Genomic DNA, 21,176 nt, shown 5'->3' on the forward strand with positions numbered 1-21,176 from the left:
ACAGTAAATGCTGGAAATACTCAGCGGGTCAGGTAGCATCTGGGGAGAGAGAAACAGAGTTAACGTTCCAGGTCGATGACCTTTCATCAGAACTTAAACAGGATTGCGTCAAACATTGTTTTAAAAAATAAATCAATGATATGGTTTCTATTCCACAAACACCACTGGACTGTGATGAGAACACAAGAATAGATAAATTTATACAACCTGAAAGAAAGAACGCACATCTATATAGCAATATATAACATCGCCAGGATGTCCCGACAACCAATAAATGACATTATAGTGAGTTACCTGAATAAAACAAAATTAAAAATGGGGGTAAAATGTTATTAAACCTTACTCCAATTGAAAGCCTTGTCAAGTCTACTTGACATGTACAACCAATTTATTTTTTTATTGAAGAAATTTCCAAACATACTTCATATAGAATGATGACCCTTCGAAAGCTGGTATGACATCATTTTATATGATTCCTGTCAATTCAATTTGACATCGTTTGATGTATTTTGGTTATTTGCGACCATCACAACATTATGATATCCTCATTCGCTTTACTACAAACCTCCAGAGGTCAATACCATGTCACTGCTGATGGAATGAGGTGTCCGATCACCATTTTTTGAAGAGCTGAGCTCCAAGGTCAGAGGTAAACATGAACTGGCCCCTTGAGATCATTAACGGTGCTGTAGTAAGATATTATTCCACACCTGCTGCTCGGTCTCCTACAGGATTCTGGGATTGGCAATGTTCCCTGCATTTCAGGGTCAATATTAAGTTCACTGACAGTTAGCCTACCTTGAATTTCCAGCAAGTCTTCAATTACTGTTTTCAAACTTAACGTTCCATTACTTATTAAACCAACAGGTAATATTTAACATTTGTTTAATTTTTATTGACATCTACAAAGTCCCAAAACAAAGCCAGATGCACAGCCCTAGTATCTACTCTGAAGGGACCATTCTTCCTTTAATGTAACTGTCTAGACAGCTGGACACAAGGTGTTAATATTCTCATTTGCCACTGGCTGGTCTATTTTCATTATTTCCATGATTAGGGGATCCGTAAAGAGGCTCCGTGCTGTAAACCCTGCTTTACTAGAATAAGTACCGCCCAAGAAATCAGCCTAATCACCAAATGTGCAGAAGTGAAATGATACAGATTAACATCGGGTTTTCATCAGATTCCTTTCATTCCAGGAATTCCAAATGTTTCTGTTTATTTCCTCGTTTTCACCCACTTCAAATAAAAAGACATTGCGCTCAATTTTCCCCAGTGATTTGCGGCATTTTTTTGGCGTGCTGCTTTTTTTGGCGTAAGTTAAAAAATGTAAGTGATACGTCCTTACTATACAGTATAAATGCACATGAGGCCCATGCTTGAGAGAAGGTCAGTCTGTGACCTGTCCTTTATTCCTTAGCACTCAAAGTGATGAAGGTGGGTGGAGCTTCCCCTTTTGTACCTGAAGGCCCAGGTTAGGAGTGTCTCCCACCTCGTGGTCAGTGTTCTCACAGTGTACAACTTAGGTCAGTTTATACATGGGTTACAATGCTGGTTGAATACATGACAGTAAGTTTCCCCAATGAATGTGCGCCAGTGTAACTCAGTTAGTTACGATTTTTTTTGCCGTTTTTTTGCATCATAGGGGGCATAACCTGATGTCTGTGCCAGTTTTTGTCAATTATGGAAGTTTGCCTCCAAACAATTTCTCCGAGGTCGGCGTTTGTGACTGCTCCCGAAAAACCTTCTGATGAGTTAAGAAAAACCAGCGTGCATTGAAAAATCGGCACACAAAGATGCTATTGTTTTTCAGCGAAGTTTTGGAGGGAGTCAAGAAGACTTAAATATGCATAATAAAGACTAATTTTTCTTTACCTTATAATGCAGTAAATGGAAGTTTGATGGAATTCTGTAAGTACAGCATATGTCCCCAGCTGATACTTGAAAAGAGCCGCATGCATAAAAGGAAAGTAGCGCAGTCACCTTCACCTCGACAGAGTGTGCAGTAATGTTGGTGGTACTGGGCTGCAGGTCTGCCTTAATGAGCTGGCAAATCTCATTAATCACCTCTTTTTGGAAGCGTAGCCTTCGAACGCACTGTCGGTCAGGTCTAAGTATGAGCGCTTCTCCCTGAAAATCCTTTGGGAGTAAGGCCTCCTCCTCCTCATCAGTGTGCAACCTCCTCCATTACCCTGCTAACTCTGCTCAATAAACCTTCTCCCATCTCGATCCTGCATTTGACAAGTAGTCAGCAATACAGGCTAAGATAGTACAGGCCCCATTCTTTTTAAATCTCCAGAATCTCCTCAAATAGCCTGAGATAAACTAATTGATTTTTCAATGAAAAAAATATTAACTCAAATGCCTTCTATCTTCATAGCCCAAACTTGGCCCTGTGGATGTCCTTCTACCGGGGATGCGTAGAATCTCTCTAAAGAAATTTTTACAGATCGGAAAAGCTGGTTCTTGGCGCAGGCGCATAGTGCCCCGAAATGCGGCTTGTGCGAGGCCTCGCGTGTGCGTGTGCACTCCGTACGGAAACCGTGAGGCCGCAATTTTCGGGCCAAAATTTCTGCCATCTCTCTATCGCTGCCTGTGATATTATCCTGTCCATCCCTTAGTGGCCCTATTCCCATCCCAACTTTCCTTTTTTTATTTATGCGCCTGTAAAATATTTTACTATTTGGTTTTGCGTTTCTTGTTAATTTAATTTCATAGTTCCTTTTTGCCGTTTTAATTGTTTGTTTGTCTTCTCTCCTAATCTTCTATTGCTGACAAAGAAAAAAATCTAGCTGAAGGATTGTTCTATGACAAAGCTTTATACTTAAAGATGAGGCCGAGATTAGATAAAGGGTAACTTTACTTTATATTCATCCTCATATCAAATTTTATTGATCTACATACACAGAGACCACTTTAAGCCAAAGTCATGGCTATAGTCTTCTGACTGCCTCATGATGAAGGCATGTTTCTTGTAAGGTGTTACCCTGAGGTGGGAAAGCTATACGTTTGCAAGATGTTATGTCCTTATGACTAAAGAGAAATCATGAGGTTATTGGTTGGAAGAATCAGATACTTCCACACTTCTGGACAAAGAACATGTCGTCTCACCACGATGATATTGGACCACAAAATTCAACATTCTTTAAATTTAATAGAAGATAGCCTTCAGCTTGAACCTACATTTGGAATGAATTCTATTTGTGTAATTTTGCTGTTCGAATCATAGGGGGTAATTTTCACCTCCACCTTCGAGCTCTTCGCCCACCCATTATCGAGGCAGACAATTTTTACTCCAGACGGGTTCTAGAATGGGTGAGTGATCCACTCCACCAGATTATCAGTCAGCCAGTGAAGGTAAAAATCACCCTTATCGAATTTTATAGCACAGAGGCCAATTAGCCCATCATGCCTGCGCGTGTTCTCTGAAAGAGCTATGCACTTCGTTCCATCGCCTTGCTGTTTCCCGATATCCTTTCAAAGGTTTATTTTCAAATATGTATTTACTTCCCTTTAAAGCTATTTTGAATTCTACTCCCACCACTGCTTTTTGGTAGTGCATTCTATGTCCTAATAACCCTCGACATAAAAACATTTCTCCTCACCTGTACCTTTGTTCTTTTGGTGGTGATCTTAAATTTAGGCTTAGAACTTAAATAAAGTGCCGCACTATTGGAGATGCTGTGGATGAAATTGGGCTCAGTAGCATCTATTTTTTGGGTGCCACGAGGCCCCTTAAGGTTCCAAAATGCCGTCTGTGCTGCACGCACACTTCTGACGTTAAGCGTGCCAGAAGGCATTTTGATAAATGCGTTAGCGTGTGTAGTTAATGTCCGCAGGAAGTGTGCAGAGCAGGCAGATCACAACGTCAATCAGTGTGCAATGCTGATTTGACCCCAGCACTGCCATTTTGGAACTCCGCACTCCAACTGACACCCGCTGAACATGTGTTAAGCAGTAGGAAGGACCTCCCACCAGAGCTATTTAAAGAGATCATCAACTACTGGTTGATTTCTTCTGGCTGCTGCTAGAATTCTACATGTTTTTGGTGCTTCCCATATTTGTTTCAAGTTTCAAATGTTTATAGGGAGTGGTGTGACAAGCACTGAGGTACGTTTTGCTGACTTCAAGGGCTTCTGCACAAACCAGTTGCTTCCCGAATTAGATGTACTAGTAGTCGTTCCACTTGAAATTGAGCATGACTGGGAGAATAAGCTGAGGCCACGCAGAGCAGGACAAGCTGTTAGAAGAGGAAGGAGGAGGAGGGGAGAAGGGCTCTCAACAGGAGGCTGCCTGCAGTACACTGAACAGGCAAGGGTTAATTGTGCATCATGATCCCCGTTCCTATTTTTGTGACCTATCCAATTTAAACCCTGCCATCTTTCAGTTGAGCTATTAAATCAAAGCCCGGTCTGCCCTCTCAGATGGATGTAAAAGATCCCATGACATTATTTCAAAGAAGAATTGAAGATTTATGCCTGGTGTTCTGGCCAATATTTATCCCTCAATTAACATCATTAAAACAAACTATTTGGTCATTATCACATTCCTGTTTGTGAGACCTTGCTGTGTGCAAATTAGCTGTTGCTTTTCCTACGTTACAACAGTGACTACACTTGAAAAGCAGTTAATTGGCTGTAAAGCACTTTGAGATCTCCTGCCGCTATATAAATAGAAGTCTTCCTTTTTTGGAATGCTATCGAGTTAACATCTCACTGACCAGAGGAAATCATTTATTTCTCCTCGTCTTTTCAAAACCGTCATTTTGAAGACCTTTATCAGATCTCCCCTTGACCGTTTCTGTTCTAGTGAAAGAACCCCAGTTTCTCTGGTCTGCCCTCATAACAAGACCCCCTCGGGGCCGAAATTCAGCCTCCCGCTAAGGTCTGTTACTGCTGGAAAGCGGCGGAGTCGTGAGGCCACCAATTTGTGGTCGAATAGCCGCCAATTGCAAAATTCTCCTCGGGGGTCTTTGCAGTGGTGTGGAGATCTGCACCGCTCCCCCCACTTCCGCCCTCTGCCTGCAGATGCGTTGTTCAAGACGTCATCAGAGCGCGCAGCGCAGCCTCTCCACCCCGGGAGCTAGTCAACCGTCAGCCTGTCGGTGACCCTGCCAGTTTTTATTGTCGGTGCCCTGTGCCGGCTCGAGACCGCCAGTGGGTTGCAAAGGCGTGTTGCGTGCATCTCCATTTTATTGGTTGAAAATTTTTCGGAGTCCTCCAAACTTTCTCTCTCGCCCTTTTCATAGCGGCATTGAACGCTAGTTCACAGGGGGCCTCAATCTGTGCTCCACAGAGGCCTCATTGTGGAGGTTGAGCTTGCAGAGGTAATGGGCTTAATGCTGGGAGCAGAACGCCTCCTGAACATTGTGCGTGGTAGGAAGGCACGCAGGAGAAGACTCTGCAATGGCTTCAGAAGCAGCGGGCAAGGGAGGCAGCAGCCATTGATGCCCAACATAGAGAAGGGCCTGGAAATGGCGACAGACCTCAATGCAGAGAGGTTGCCCATGAAGGACCTGGCATGAGGAGGAGGGTCAGGTACACTGACGTCCTGCACCAGATAGTGGGCGAGAGAGAAAGAAGTCAGGATACAGATGAGGCAGATGCTTGCCAGCAGTAGAGGCTGAGGAGCATGAAGAACATGAGGGAGAAGGCAATGAGCCAGCTGCCATAGGAGGAGCCGATCATAGAGTTGGGGGAAGACGGCCCTATTGGGCAAGGATCTACAAGCAGCAGTTTTTCTTCATGGACCTGACAGATGACCAATGTCTCCACAGGCTTAGATTCAGGAAGGACTTCGTCAGGGAGCTGTGCAATCTCCTGTGGCCAGATCTGCAGCCTCAGACAAGGCTGAGTACAGCTCTGAGCGTCGCAACCAAAGTGACCATAACACTAAGTTTCTATGCCACTGGATCTTTCCAATCTGCCACTGCAGACATTTCGAACATTTCTCAATTCTCCGTCCATCGCTCTCCTGTCAAGTTACAGATGCTCTCTATAAGAGAAGGGACGAATACATTTCTTTCCCGATGAGCAGGGAGAAGCAGGTGAAGGGGCAGACCAGATTTGTGCGCATTGTGGGCTTCCCTAAGGTTCATGGAGCCATAGACCACACCCATGTCACATTGACGGTGACACAAACCAAAGCGGAGATGTTCATCAACTGAAAGGGATTCCACTCCCTCAACGTGCAGCTGGCGTGCAACCACCAATGAAAGATCATGTCAGTTGATGCCCGGTATCCTGGCAGCAGCCACGATGCCTTCATCCTGCACCAGACTGGTGTGCCTGGCGTGTTTTCCGTGCCAAGCCAAAATTGCGACTGGCTGCTTGGTGACTAGGGCTACCCACTGTGCACTTGGCTGCTGACTCCCCTTTGCAACCCCAGACTGCTGTGCAACAAGCCTACAATGACTCTCATTCAGCCATCAGGTGCTGCAGTACAGTGGGACCTGGGGGTACTTGTGCATGAAACACAAAAGGATAGTATGCAAGTACAGCAACTGATCAGGAAGGCCAATGGTATCTTGGCTTTATTGCAAAGGGGATGGAGTATAAAAGCAGGGAAATTTTACTACAGCTATATAAGGTATTGGTGAGGCCACACCTGGAATACTGCCTGCAGTTTTGGTTTCCATATTTATGAAAGGATGTACTTAATTTGGAGGCAGTTCAGAGAAGGTTCACAAGGTTGATTCTGGGGATGAGGGGGTTGACTTATGAGGAAAGGTTGAGTAAGTTGGGCCTCTACTCATTGGAATTCAGAAGAATGAGAGGTGATCTTATCGAAACGTATAAGATTATGAGGGGGCTTGACAAGGTGGATGCAGAGAGGATGTTTCTACTGATGGGAGAGACTAGAAATAGAGGGCATGATCTTAGAATAAGGGGCTGCCCATTTCAAACAGAGATGAGGAGAAATTTCTTCTCTCAGAGGATTGTGAATGTGTGGAATTTGCTGCCTCAGAGAGCTGTGGAAGCTGGGACATTGAGTAAATCTAAGACAGAAATAGACGGTTTCTTAATCGATAAGGGGATAAGGGATTATGGGGAGTGGTCAGGGAAGTGGAGCTGAGTCCATGATCAAATCAGCCATGATCTTATTGAATAGTGGAGCAGGATCGAGGGGCTGTATGGCCTACTCCTGTTCCTATTTCTTATGTTCTTATGTTCTTATTATAATTGAGCACTGCATCGGTAACCTTAAGCAGACGTTCCATTGCCTGGACCGCTCTGATGGAGTGTTGCAGTACTCGCCTGAGCGGGTCTCCCTATTCGTGGATCGTCTGCTGCATCCTTCACAACCTAGTAATCATGAGGGGCCAGCCACTGGAGGTCGATCCAGCAGTAACACCTCAGGAAGAGGCGCAAGAGGTGGAGGCGCAAGAGGAGGAGGCACAGGAGGAGGAGGCACAGGGGGAGGAGGTGAGGAGGAGGAGGAGGTGGACCAGCATTAGCGTCGCCATCCAAACCCTGCAAGGGAAGTGCGGACGCATCTCACTGCTGCTCATTTCCAATGAGTTAATGCCCACATCACCCTTCATCTTTGCATTTCCATGGCCATCAGAATGAGCCCTTTCACACATCATTGCCCACAGTGAAATGATACACCTGCACAGATATGGGAACACAACATAAAAATTTATTACAGAATAAAGAAAGGTGCAAAAAATATACACATAATCATTTCTCACCCCTGTGCATCTCCTTATAACCCCTCTTACGCAAACCTATCATACTACTATGCCACAATGTTTCCCCTGTGGCTGCCTCATGGGTCTGGGAAGGCTGCTGTCTGGGGTCGGGAATAGTGTGATCCTGAGAGAGCACCTCATCATCATTCTGACCGGAGGAGCCACTCCCCGGGGGGCAGCACATAACCACTGGCATCAATCTGAGGGAACTCAGGTCGGTGGTGTTGCGCGACACCGGAAGGTCCTCTATGGACCGTAGTGGACCCAGATGTGATGGCAACATTCAAGTCTTGCGTGCCATCCAGCTGAGACTGCATGAGAGCAGACACAGTCTTGACGCCGCCAGCGACGGCAGCAGTAAGATGTTCCATGGCCTGTTGCCCAGAGTGCACAAGAGCATTATGAGCTTCCAGGGCCGCAGCCATCCGATCCAACACAGCACTGAGATGTTTGTTCCCTTGCACCTGTACTGTAATGGCAACTGCCACATCCCCAATGAGTCGTGGCATCACAGTTGGATCCATGCGGTCAGTCTGGGGGTCCACCATCACCTGCACAATGATGGGCTCCATGGTGTGTGCAGATCTCTCCACAATGCGGGAGGCAGCCTCCTCCATGCTCCTGACCAGTTGCGACAGCCTCTCGGGCACCTTTGCCACTGGCCCCAACATTGGGAATGCATGGCCTCCACCCTTCTTTCATAAGCCCCAACACCGATGGGTTCGTCTGAGTCCCTTTCAGCAGAACTTGCGTGTGCACTCTCCCCCCGGAGAGATGGCACCCGAGGTTCCCTTTGCCCCTCACCATGCTGCAGCCCACTAGATCCCAGTGCAACACCCAGTGCCGATCCCTCTGCTATGTCAATTAGATCCGAACGCAAACTCTCAGTCTCTGAGCTGGCGCGTGTTACTGTTAGAAGCAGTGACACGGTGCTGCCAGCAGTGACCTCTCTTCCTCCGCCTCATCAGATATCGCACCAACTTATGGAGTGGCCTCCAGTGTGTTGTCCAGCCTCGTGCTCCCAATGGCCTCTAGGGTGTCAGCATGACCATGGCTGCCAGTGCCCTCTTGGCTCTTGTCCAGGCTTTGGCTCCCAATATCATTAGCAGCCTCGTCATGGCCATGGCTGCCACTGCCCTCAAGGCTGTCTTCCTGGCTTGTTGTCCCGCTCGCATCAGCGCTATGTCCCTGGCCTTGGCTCACACTCGGCCTCTCATCTGCAAGCATAAATAGCACAAGGGCTGCCATGAGGGGGAGGTAGGGCATTGATGCATGCAGGCTGCAACTTGCACATTATAATAAGCAAACACGCGGAAGGTGCTGGCACTTTCAGGGAGAGATTGCATTAAAGGAAGACCTTCACTTACCCATGCTGCCCACAGTGGGATCGGCACAACTGGCGGCCACAGGGAAAGCAACATGTGGGCCCACTAGCATCTGGACCCTTTCTTCCAGTGGAGTGAGGAGCTGTATGTCAGCCTCGCCACCACCAGTCCTCTGTTGCTCCACTCGGTTGTGAGCAACCTTCTCCTGCAAAACAAAGAAGGCTTGCTGAGTAGCAGTGTCATGAGGCCTCAGCAATGAATGTACAAGTGTGTGTCCCTGACATGCAGTTGTAACTGTGACATAAAAGGGAGCCTCCATTGCGAGAACGCACACACATATATACAGGCGTCAACAATCAAATGCTGCTTCAGTGACTATATAGTGAAGGTGGAAAATAAGAGAAGGTGAAGGAGAGGCGCGCAGATGGAAGGTCAGGAGTTGGCGGAACCTGTACTCACTTTCATCGGGTGGATGATGTCGTTCAGCCATTCTGAAATATTGTGTGGTGGTCCGGCTATGAATGGAGGTCCCCGAGACCTCCTCAGAAATCTCTCTCCAGGCATTCGTGAAAACTTTGTGAGTTGATCTGCCTGTATCGGGGTACAGGACATGCCTCCTTCCCTCCACAGTCTCCACGAGAACCTCCAGTTCAGCGTCAGAATATCTGCTTGCCCTCCTTTCTACTTGTGCATTAGCCATGGCCTTGACTCAAACGCCGTCCCTGCTCAGGGCCGAGCTGCAAACCTGGCCCTTTAAGAAGGTCAGGGAGCAGCTGGCTCGGTAGCAGCAAATCAGAAGGCTACTCTGCACCCACACCACTGTCAACTCCCGATTCCCACCAGCCAATACTGCTCCGCTCCATTTTTTCAGCAAAAATGCTGAATTTCGTTCCAATGGCCATCGCAACCATTGCAGCGATAATGGCCGGCAAAAAGCAGTAGCTGCGACCCATTTCGGGCGGAAGTGAATTTCTACCCCCTCATCTCTAAACTATTGTACTGAATGTCTTCTGTATTTGCAAATGTGTAAGACATTAATATTTGAGGTGTATCAAAATTGATGATTGAATGTTCATTTAATTTAATTTCCCTTTTTATAATCTTCACAATTCTGACACTTTTGAACAGCACTATTACAGAGCAATTCATTTCCCCAAATTACTTTCATCATGAAAGCACAATTGAGCAGTAATAAGAATAGGCACAAAGCTATTTAGGCCCCCTTGCAAAGGAGTAGGGTTGAACGTTTTTATTTAATGGGTATTAAATGGAACAGTGTAAATGGTGGGGGGTGAGGGGATATGGAACTCCATGTAGATGCCACTCTTTTAAAGATTTATATGAATGAACCATGTTTCCTCTGGCGTGCCCTGCCCTGAATCTGAGATCAACCCAAGGGCATTACAACCACACAAGAAGTTTGAAAAAAATATGTACTTTGCAAGTCTCGGATATCTTGTGCACTTAGACTAATGGTAAATGACAGATTTGTAGCTTTGCAAAATTGAGAAAATCAAAGCTATAGACTCTGTCTTATCTTTTGAAGGCCATTCTTATCACTGCAGCTAACTGCTTTAAATGATAAATGACTGAACAATTTGCATGTTACTATACCGGGTAGTGCTCTCGAGTGTGCTTGACATTTGGACCAATTAACCCTTTCACAGAAAAAAGATGCTTATTTGAGAGGACATAATTCTTGGCGAAGATGTTGTTAAAATGAGTAAATCAACCAGGTATACCAAGGAAGAGAATACTTTGGATCAGGTGACCTTTCCCCATTGGTTATCAAGGCCTCATTTAGCTTTGATTCCCTGGGGGAAGCACCTGGTAGGTTCAATGATTTGGCTCTGATCATGTTGTCATTGCATTAATGCCATTGCCACTATGCAAATAACCATCAGGACTCAGTAAATCAAATCAAATCAATAATTCTGATTGAGAGAGATCAATAAAGCATGTCTGGGGTAGGATTTATCCACTTTCTCTATTTATTATTAATAGATCCCAACAGAAATGGCAGAATTTCTGGCTTCGCACTATTTGTTCATGTTCTGTAGTAAATGAATCGTGTTTTTTTCCATAGGATATGTGCACTCACTCTCCCAGTCATTCACTGCTATTTTTCTTATCTTACCCAGTTAGACCTCTGTTTGAATCTATTGAATACATCCCAACATTTTCAAGCAAACTTACAATATTATCACTGCCAACAGATTGCTGTTTGTACCAGTGAGTTCTTAACGTAGTTCCAAGCAGATGTGGTCGCCACAGCACAACCGGCATACAATTCTATAACATTAATTTATTGCTGAACTGACTTGGAGAATGCATCAGGAAGTGGGACAAAAATCACACTGTGCAGTGGTTCTTCTGAGGTTGGAAGTTAGGACTCATTGTTGAGGGTTTTAATCCCATGATTTATCTGGCTTGGGAATGCTTGATGTTGACAGTGTGTCAAAAGTACGAAGTTTTCCGGCCCTCCATAGAGGCATCCGTCACCTTGATGAGTGTGAAATATATACATTGAAAAGTTGAAGCAGTGCTTTTAAAAAAAAAGCTTTAAAAATGAGCACTTTAAGGCTGGAAATGACAAAATGCAGCAGCAGATATCAGTTGCAGAACTAACTTTCCATAGGAGCTAACATCATCATGTTACAGTGCAGTCTTCGGAGCAAGCTATCCTTGTGATTGCCAAAAACAATTCCCAGTGTATGGTGAAATGGCCCTTTAAAAGTATAATTCACATAACACTTTTTATTCAAATCTGAGAGAAAATTAGAATTTGAGGGAGCCAAGATCTGAATGTGTTTTTCTGACCTTAAAACAAGCATCAGTGGCTATTTCTGTGCCTATTAAAGCAGTATGACTGGTTCTTTATTCACAGAATGGCACTTCTATTCTTTCCACTCCCATGCTACAGATTTATAGGACTTTCATATGAAACAGTTTCCATTCTTAAAATAGAATGTACTGGAATCCAAAAATAAGAATAACATCAGATTGTGAATTAGCACCTTGAAATATGTCCCGTTATGTGTGTGAAAGAACAGGAAGTAGTACAGGTTGAACCTCCCTTATCCAGAACTCCCTTATCCAGAACCACCCCTCGTCCAGAACTATTCCCGGCCACCGAGTGGCGTATACGCAGAAAACTCCAACATGAACAAATTGAAGTCCTTCCTCACTGCCGAGTTCCACAATCGCTGGCCTGACCTCATGATCCCCCCGCCACCCCAAGTTCTCTCTGCCACACTCCCAGCCCCAAGCTAGCCAGCCTCGATATTCTCTTGCTCAGTACCTGTACAATCCAATTTAATGTGACCACCCCTTGTCCGTAAAAATCCCTTATCCAGAACAGGCCAGGTCCCGAGGGTTCTGGATAAGGGAGGTTCAACTTGTATTCAGTTGGTAAATGGGTTGCAGTGTGGTACGAAGCGATACGGACCAAGATCGCTGACCTGAACCACTCGTGCTGGAATTGTCTTTGATGTCTCTGGGGAAAAATCAAGCAGGATTTCTGCTCTTGATTGGTGATGCCTCTTGTCATGGAATATTGGGCAGCTTGGATGATGCACTGGCCCACAGATAGGCCCCGGGGGTGTCACTGAACCCAGAGAAGGGCGAACCTGGGCTGGCAGTGATCGGCAATCTTTTTGTGGAGCTCCTCCTGGCTCCACAAAAGTGCAACCCAGAATCGTTTCTGTGCCATTTTATGGAAGGGGCAGCAGTAGTCACCTGGAGGTCAGATTTGCAGGATCACAAAGCCTTCTGCCTGAAATAGCCAGGCGCTCCGACCATTCAAGGGATGGTCCATTTAAAATGGTGATATCAGCCCGAATGGGGCTATAAATCTAACGACCCCATTTTGAGTTTGTTACCATCTCGTTAATGCCAATGTGAAAAATTATTCCCACTGCTTGCATAGGCAACAGGTGAGGATACAAGCAGGCTGAGCTGTGATGTCACTCATGGTTGAATAACTTGCTGGCAGGGCCTGAGAAGAACGCAGAGGCAGGTTCTGAGCAGGGTGGGCATTAGCAGGCTTGAAACCCGGAAGAAGTTTGAGCGCGTAACAATGTCCAATTTCAACACAGATACCTGATTATCAATTTACTTCTGGATTTCAGCACCAAGTGAAATCTGATCATTTTAAATCTGCTGAATAGCACCATTTTTACCTTGCAATTAGTAATTCATATCCGTCACTTTCCACATGATTATTCCTCGGAGGAGCTGATTCCTTCTGAAAGCGCACCGTCGCAGGACATGTGCTTACCAGCCACAAGCTCAGGTACGCACACTTCAGTGGCACCTGTTGCACAGTTATTTGGGTTTTCACCTGGTGGCTCACAGTTCACAGGTGAGCAAGAACTGATGATGGTGGTGGGCCCCTCATCTGCCCATCGTGAGGCAGGGAAGGATTACAATTCCTCCCATAATACCTAATCTCACACAAAGAATGGCCATTGGATGAGCTGCCTGAGGAAACTGATGGCTGTGGAACTACACAACAGCAGGAGCAGCCAGCGGATAATCTGGGCGGGGGATATCTAACCTGCTAAATGTTATATTGCAACTTGTCCCAAAATAGAGCAGTCTGTAACATTGTATATGAAGTGGAGCATCTGCACTGAAAATATTGTAACATATAGCTTGCAAACTTGTCGCATTTTCCCTCTGAGTCCCCAATGTTTGCACCAATGTATAGATAAAATTAGAATGTATTCATACTGTTTGATAGCTGTGTTTTGTTATCCCAACTCATAAGATGAACTTGTTTCTACAAAAAATGGGTCATATACAGAGGACACTAAGTAAATTCATAAATAATGGAGAACAGCTTTGGATTTAGTTGCTTTTTTACTAACTTTTTTTCCATAATTTTAATGTCAATATATGAGGAGTGGACATTCTTCATGTACTCTTCTTTGTACCCTCATCTTCAGATAATTATATGGCTGATTCAAGGATGCAATTTTGTGACTTTCTGAGTGCTTCCTGTTCACTCCCACTGTATAGAATTTTTGATCCCAATGTTCTGTATTTTAATGCTGAACATGATAAATACTGTGTTTCCCCCGGAGACAGAACCACATGTTTGAAATGTAATCGCTTGTGTGTAAAATATAGGTTTTGTTAAATGTTTTCAGGGGGATTTGTTTCAAATGGATTGCTGATTGAATGATGACATGGGCTGTGGGACAAAGAGCTGCAATTGGGCAACTTGAATCCAAATCTAACAGAAATCCTGATCCAAACAGATCATTTCTTGGCAAAGCAGTTGAGCATTTATTGGAATTCAGATAAATCTGAAAATGATAGCATCTCATTATGGAGAACATTGTTTTATATCTAAGCTTTAGTTGTATTGGGTCCAAGTTTGCCCACCTGCTTAAAACAGCACACCTCCCTTGGCGTGACGCAGCAAAAGCAGTGCCGGGACCTCTGCACATGCGCACTAGAGTGTGCGCGCATGTGCAATAGCTCCTCCCATGATTGTAATAATGATGCCTGCAGAACGCGTCCCGCCCCTATCCCAGGTCGAATGACTTGCCGCATAGGCCAGCTGCTGAGGGCTGCAAGAAGCAGGTTGGTGCGGGGAGACTGAGTTTTGATCGGGGGGAGGAGTATTGTGAATGGTAACTATTATGTGTAGGAAGAGAAGGAGAAATCACATTAATTTCAAGTGATGAATCAGGAAATTTGAAGTTGCAAGCCTGTGTTTTCTTTTAATGACTAAAATTTTAGAAGCAATCATGTAAATGTATGCTTATATTTTAAAATAAATATTTTAATATTCAGGTAGTTAAAGCAGCTGTATTAACACTTAAATAATTTGAACAACCTGTCAATTTTTTCCCCTGCTTTTCTCCTTCACCCTACCCCCATCCCAAAGCAGGAAACCTTCAACCGCAGGCCCGATAAGGCCGCCGAATCCGACCTCATCGGACTTCCAGAAATGGGGATTTTGACTCTCCCAGCTATGGCTGGCCTCAACCCAGCCTCAACCTTCAGCTCTGGTCGCCTCTGTCTCTCCAGCGACTGGTTAATGATTTATCCAGCCTGGTACTTAGTTTCTCCAGTGACCAAGTCTCGACTTTTGGTTAATGATTTGACCCACCCCCAGCCTCCTCCAGGGCTGAACTCAGGCATGTCGGCTGATCTCCGAACTCCTTTCGGGGCTAAATGGAGTCATCTGCGGTCCCTCACGTGAGGGAGCCAAAGCTCCATGCCTCTGCCAGGTTTCAGGCTACCGTTTTTAAAGCCCAATAAAAACCCGAAAAATGGACAAAAAGGGAAAAAATTCCCGCCTGAAAAGGGTTGAAGGTGAGTGGGGCGGCAGCCCTGGTGGTTCTCTGCAGACCTTAGTTTCTGCTGCTCTTTCGTAAGGAAAGAAGAGGGAACAATGTTTAAACTTATCGCTAACACATCTCTCGGTGCTTTAGGTGCAGTGTTCCTTCTATTTTTTATTTGTTAATTAATTGCTGATTACTTTTTGTGCTTTGTTTAGTATTTTGTAAGTCTTGGTGCTTTCTTTGTATTTTTTATTTGTTATTGAATGCTTATTTTTGTGCTTTGTTTAGTGCTTGGCGCTTTAAATGTACTTACCTGCGCTGATTTCTTAGCTCACCGCAAGGTTTTTCTGTGCGGACACAAGTGGCCTCATATGCTGGCCTAAGTTAGTTTGGAATAACTTTTAGCTGTCTAAACTTGACTAAATGGCCAAAACAGGCATAAGTGGCTGGTAATGCCACCTTTTCAAAAAAAAACTGAAAAAACCTAACTAACTCACTTACACTAGAGCAAATTAAATGGGCAGAATTGCGATTTTTAAGATACTCCAAAAAAATCTAGTTGCTCCAAAAAAACGGAGCAACTCCTGGACAAACTTGGGCCCATTGTAATCATGGCACTTGCAAAATAAATGATCTTTGGTCTTTAGTCTTCAACTTTTTGATGTTTTTTGTCCTCAATTTCCAAAAACGTTTCTTTACTTTCTCCTTCTCACTTTAAGACTCTCGAAGAGGTCCTATGTACCCATTCTGCTGAAGCCAGGTGAAGTCACCTATTGCCAGACCTGTTCCACTGCTGCTTTGGAGCTGGCACCTTGGAGATGTGTGGGATGGTCCAAGAAAGTGCTTAGTCTCTGTGTAACGCCCTTCCCTGAAGTCATAGCAAAGAGATAATTTGCTCTTCTAAAATTGGCGGCATAAAATAAATGACTTGGTATACCTGCCCCCCAAAATCGCCGGCATAAAATAAATGACTTTGTATACTTTGCCCTCCCAAAAAGACAGGAAATATTGTTTCCCTGTCTGCTACTTTATCACAGCCTATTTATGGAAAAATATCGGGCGGCCATTGAGATATTGCCCATTTTGCGCCACTGCCCAAGATGAATTTCTAACCCCCATGTGTTTGCGCCCGAATGTGTAGAGCTCTGCAATCTTTCCATTCCATAAGTAAGTTAACTGCAGCTTCCCACTTACACTGATGACATAAGCTGCTCCAATGACTACAGTACATCACCATTATAAGAACATAAGAACATAAGAATTAGGAGCAGGAGTAGGCCATCCGGCCCCTTGAGCCAGCTTCACCATTCAATAAGATCATGGCTGATCTTCTACCTCAACTCTATTATCGATCTCTGTCTTAAACGTACTCAATGATTGAGCCTCCACAGCTCTCTGGGGTAGAGAATTCCAAAGATTCACCACCCTCTGAGTAAAGAAATTTCTCCTCATCTCAGTCCTAAATGGCCGACCACTTATTCTGAGACTGTGACCCTTGGATCTAGACGCCCCAGCCAGAAGAAACATCCTCCCTGCATCTACCCTGTCAAGCCCAATTATGCCAAAGGGGAGAGATCTTTGAATTGCGGGTGGGGAATAGTAAATGGTGGAGGTAACCTAAAAGGAGAGAAGAAAAATGTATTGTAAAATAGGCAGAGGGGTTGCGGGGGTGGTGGGGGTGTGTGCGGGGGTGGGGGTGGGGAGGGGGGGTGCGGCGCATGGGGAAGAAGTTAACTTTTAAGGATCTATAGGCCATTTGAACCAAATGCTCTCCTCACTGCAACAGCATACATGTGTGTATTGTTCTCATCTCAGCACATTTAATAAAAATTCAAAGAATTTTACTCATATTTCATCCTCGGCAAAAAAAATAGCTAATTGGTTTCATATCGTCTTTTAATATGCTTGAAAGGAATTTCTGGGTCGCCTTAATTAATAGTAATTTCCTCGAGATGTGATTGAGTTTCTAACGTTTCCCAGGAGACTCCGAGGTCACACAGTGCCAGAGTTCCGCCAGTATGTGTTCCGGCTGCCACAAGTGGCAGGAATCACAGCCTGCTTCATGAACCTGAGACGGCGCAACAAGTCTCCAGTTATTCCGAAACAGCAACAAATGCATTGGTTCTGGCCTGTCGCCAACCCCAGCACTGAAAGCCCGAGCATTGCCTTTAACAATTACACATCCATTCTGCTGGAGCCAGGCCAACCAATTGCAAAGCTCCAGTCCACCTGCTGCACCATTCAGCACGGACCGTACGCAGCTGTAACAGTGATTATAATCTGAAGTGTGTTACATGAGAACCGTGTCCTATGTCTACAATAAAAGAATACACTGTATAATCTTTAACAAATATTTATGGAAGAGAACTGCTCCTCCGCTCTGTTTCATGTGCCACGCTATCTGCACAAATTGGTAATCCAAAAACCGGCAGCGATACGGAGGCGCGGGATTGGTGACACTGCTGGGATGCACACTGCTTTTGCGTTGGTAGAAAGAGCACTTGCGAGCCAAATGGATCTTCTTGCAATACAACTTATCAACTCTGAGTCAATTCTAGGAGAGGGATTTGCCAAAGAGCAGTGGAGCAGTTAAAGAAGCTGTACCATACAGGGATGGAAAGGCTTCAGTTTTTCAGTTCCAATTCACAAAGGAATGAAAAGTAAGGCTTGCACGGATCAGCTGAATAGATATACGGAATCATGTGAGGAAACCACATAGAACCACTATGACAGGTCGATCACAGATCAGGGGAAATTGCTGAGAGAATGTCTCAGGAAGACCAAGGAAGGTGGTCTGAAGGCAATTGAAAAGCAATGGAAGGTTTTCCTTAAAATGTTGCCCAGGGTAGATTTTCTCAGTTGATAAGAAGATTGTCAGGAAAGGAAGAACAGGCCGGGTCTCTTTTCTCTTGAATGAGAATGTCTCTGTACTCTGCTTTCAATATTGTATGCTGACATATTACTGACAGTGTTGTATGGTGCGGTTCTAGAAGAAGGCCCACCACCACATTATCAAGGGCAACTGGGGATGCGCAATATCCCGATGAAAAATATTTTAATAAATGATCTCTGTTTAGGGTCCAGTGATTATCAGTCTCGTACATGTGTTGTCAACATGACCTACTCTACATTAATTTGTAACAAATCAGAAAGGTTACAGATTAACACAAATCAACTACCGGCAATGTTGACCACCCTATCACTATGCTACTTTGGAAACATTGCTTTTGAACCCTCGGAGGCACTGGTTGACCATATCTTTCTTGGCAACCCATAACCACCAGAATGGAGCCATTTACAAGGACCACCATACGTCCTGGGCTGAACAACATCTCAATCTCATCAGATACACAAATAATACCTATTCAACAAGCTAGATGATCAACATCACAGAGAACAGAAGTCCCTGGCATCGTGCTGTGACCATATCAGCCATGTTGAACCAGATTGGTTGACTGAATTATGCCACATTTTCCACTCTATACTGTCATAGACTCTCACTTCCAAGTGAAACCATCACTAGGCGTCCTTCTGATAAGACTGTAAGTTAATATCATAATGTATGTAGTTCACACATACCAATATTCTTTTAGAATGATAGTACATAGCGTTTTTGGAAGGATTTTTCTCCAAAGTACCATCTGCAGTTCTTGTCATCTTAGGGAGGATATAACAATACATTAATTTCTGATTGCAGAAAGGCTTACATTTTACAGATGCCGTGCTGAAACCGATATGAATCCATGGGCGCAGGAGAAATATTTTCATGGTTTTACTCAGATGAAACAAGGGACTTAGAGAATACTCTCCTTCTATAGGAAACCGGTTGGCTTAAAATCTGTGAACAGGCCTGTCATTCCTGATGGTAAAGTTCATTAATCCTTACCTAGAAACATAGGAACATAGGAACAGGAGTAGGCTATTGAGCCCCTCAAACCTGTTCTGCCATTCAATGAGATCATAGCTGATCTGCGACCTAACTCCATATCGCTTATGCCATATCCTTTGGCCTATACCCCTTAATACCTTAATAGATTAACAAAAATCTATCAATCTCAGATTTAAAATTAACAATTGATCTCGCATCAATTGCCATTTGCGGAAGAGAGTTCCAAACTTCTACCACCCTTTGTATCAGCTGTGGCTCAGTAGTAGCACTCTTGCCTCTGAGTCCGAAGGTTGTGGGTTCAAATCCCACGCCAGAGACTTGAGCAGGAATATCCAGGCTGACATACCAGTACAGTGCAGTACTGAGGGACTGCTGCACTGTCGGAGACGCCGTCTTTCGGATGACATGTTAAACTGAGCCCCGGCTGCTCTCTCAGGTGAACATAAAAATCCCATGGCACTATTTCGAAGAAGAGCTGGGGAGTTATCCCCGGTGTCTTGGCCAATGTTTAACCCTCAATCCACTAACAAAAACAATTTATCTGGTCATTCTCACATTGCTGTTTGTGGGAGCTTGCTGTGCACAAATTGGCTGCTACATTACAACAGTGACTACATTACAAAAGTACTTCATTAGTTGTAAATTGCTTTGAGATGTCCAGTGGTTATGAAAGGTGCTACATTAAATGCAAGTCTTTCTTTTCTTTCTTTTGTGTGTAGAAGTGTTTCCTAATTTCACTCCTGAAAGGTCTGGCTCTAATTTTTAGACTATGCCCCTTAGTCCTAGAACCCCCAACCAGCGGAAATAGTTTATTTACATTTATTATTCCCAATGTACATCTCTATATTTTTAAGAGGATCAAGTGCTTTTTTTCCCCCTCTTGGTTAGCGCCCACCACTTCAGACAAGCTCAATTGCTACGGTTATTTATGGTGGGACTCCGTCAGAACTGGAACATTTCAGCTGAAGTTGTCTGTGTGACACTGAAAGGCGATGTTTACTTTCTGCCATCCACAGTCCTCTGTATTTTAATTCATCGTCTGTCACCATTCAAAGCTTTATTTCCTGATTTGCAATCATTTAACTTATGAAAATGAGAAAGGACAGATACGAAGCAGCGAAGTGGAAAAATTGGCAGGTTCAATGTTTTTTTCAAGATAGGGTGAAGTAGTTTTAAAATACACTTTGTCCCCACTATAATGTACAACAATTACAACATTAAAAACGCAGCCAAGACAAACTAGTACACACAAAACATAGATTCAGTTTTTCCACATCATTTGATTACGTGATAATTAAAACAGAAAGTTTTCTGGTAAAGCAGCCAATGTTGTTTGTATTCCGGCACCCTGCATAAAGTGGGATTTAAAAATCCTTCGGATAATGATGAGTCTTCAAAGGTTGTGTTTTTTCTGGTGGTTGGGGGAATGTTTAAACTGAGTACAATTTGGATCCACCACCATTCCAATGTTGTGAATGGTGCAAGACCGAGAAATAACTTTTGGTGCAACCAGAGGCCAAATGTGTCACAGCTCAGCTTGCCAACATTCTGCTGCTAGCTCACCTCCAACCTTGTCCTCTCATCCAGGTCCTCCTATACCTCTGCCTAGAATTGGGAGTTTCCTCTTCATGTGGACTTAGGGCTCTCTATTACATTACAACAGTGACTATACTTCAAAAAAAGACTTAATTGGCTGCAAAGTGCTTTGGGACTTCCTGAGGTCATGAAAGGCACTATATAAATGCAAGTCTTTCTTTTTACTCAAGCAAAATACTGCGGATGCTGGAATCTGAAATAAAAACAGAAAATGCTGAAAATCTCAGCGGGTCAGGCAGCATCTATTGAGGGAAACATAACTCTATTTCTCTCTCCACATATGCTGCCTGACCTGCTGAGATTTCCAGCATTTTCTGTTTTTCTTTCTTTTTACTGTTGGTTATGAGGGGAATGAGAGTGTTACCAGTATTATT

This window comes from Pristiophorus japonicus, chromosome 16 (assembly GCF_044704955.1).
Source record: "Pristiophorus japonicus isolate sPriJap1 chromosome 16, sPriJap1.hap1, whole genome shotgun sequence".
Taxonomy (NCBI): Eukaryota; Metazoa; Chordata; class Chondrichthyes; family Pristiophoridae; genus Pristiophorus; species Pristiophorus japonicus.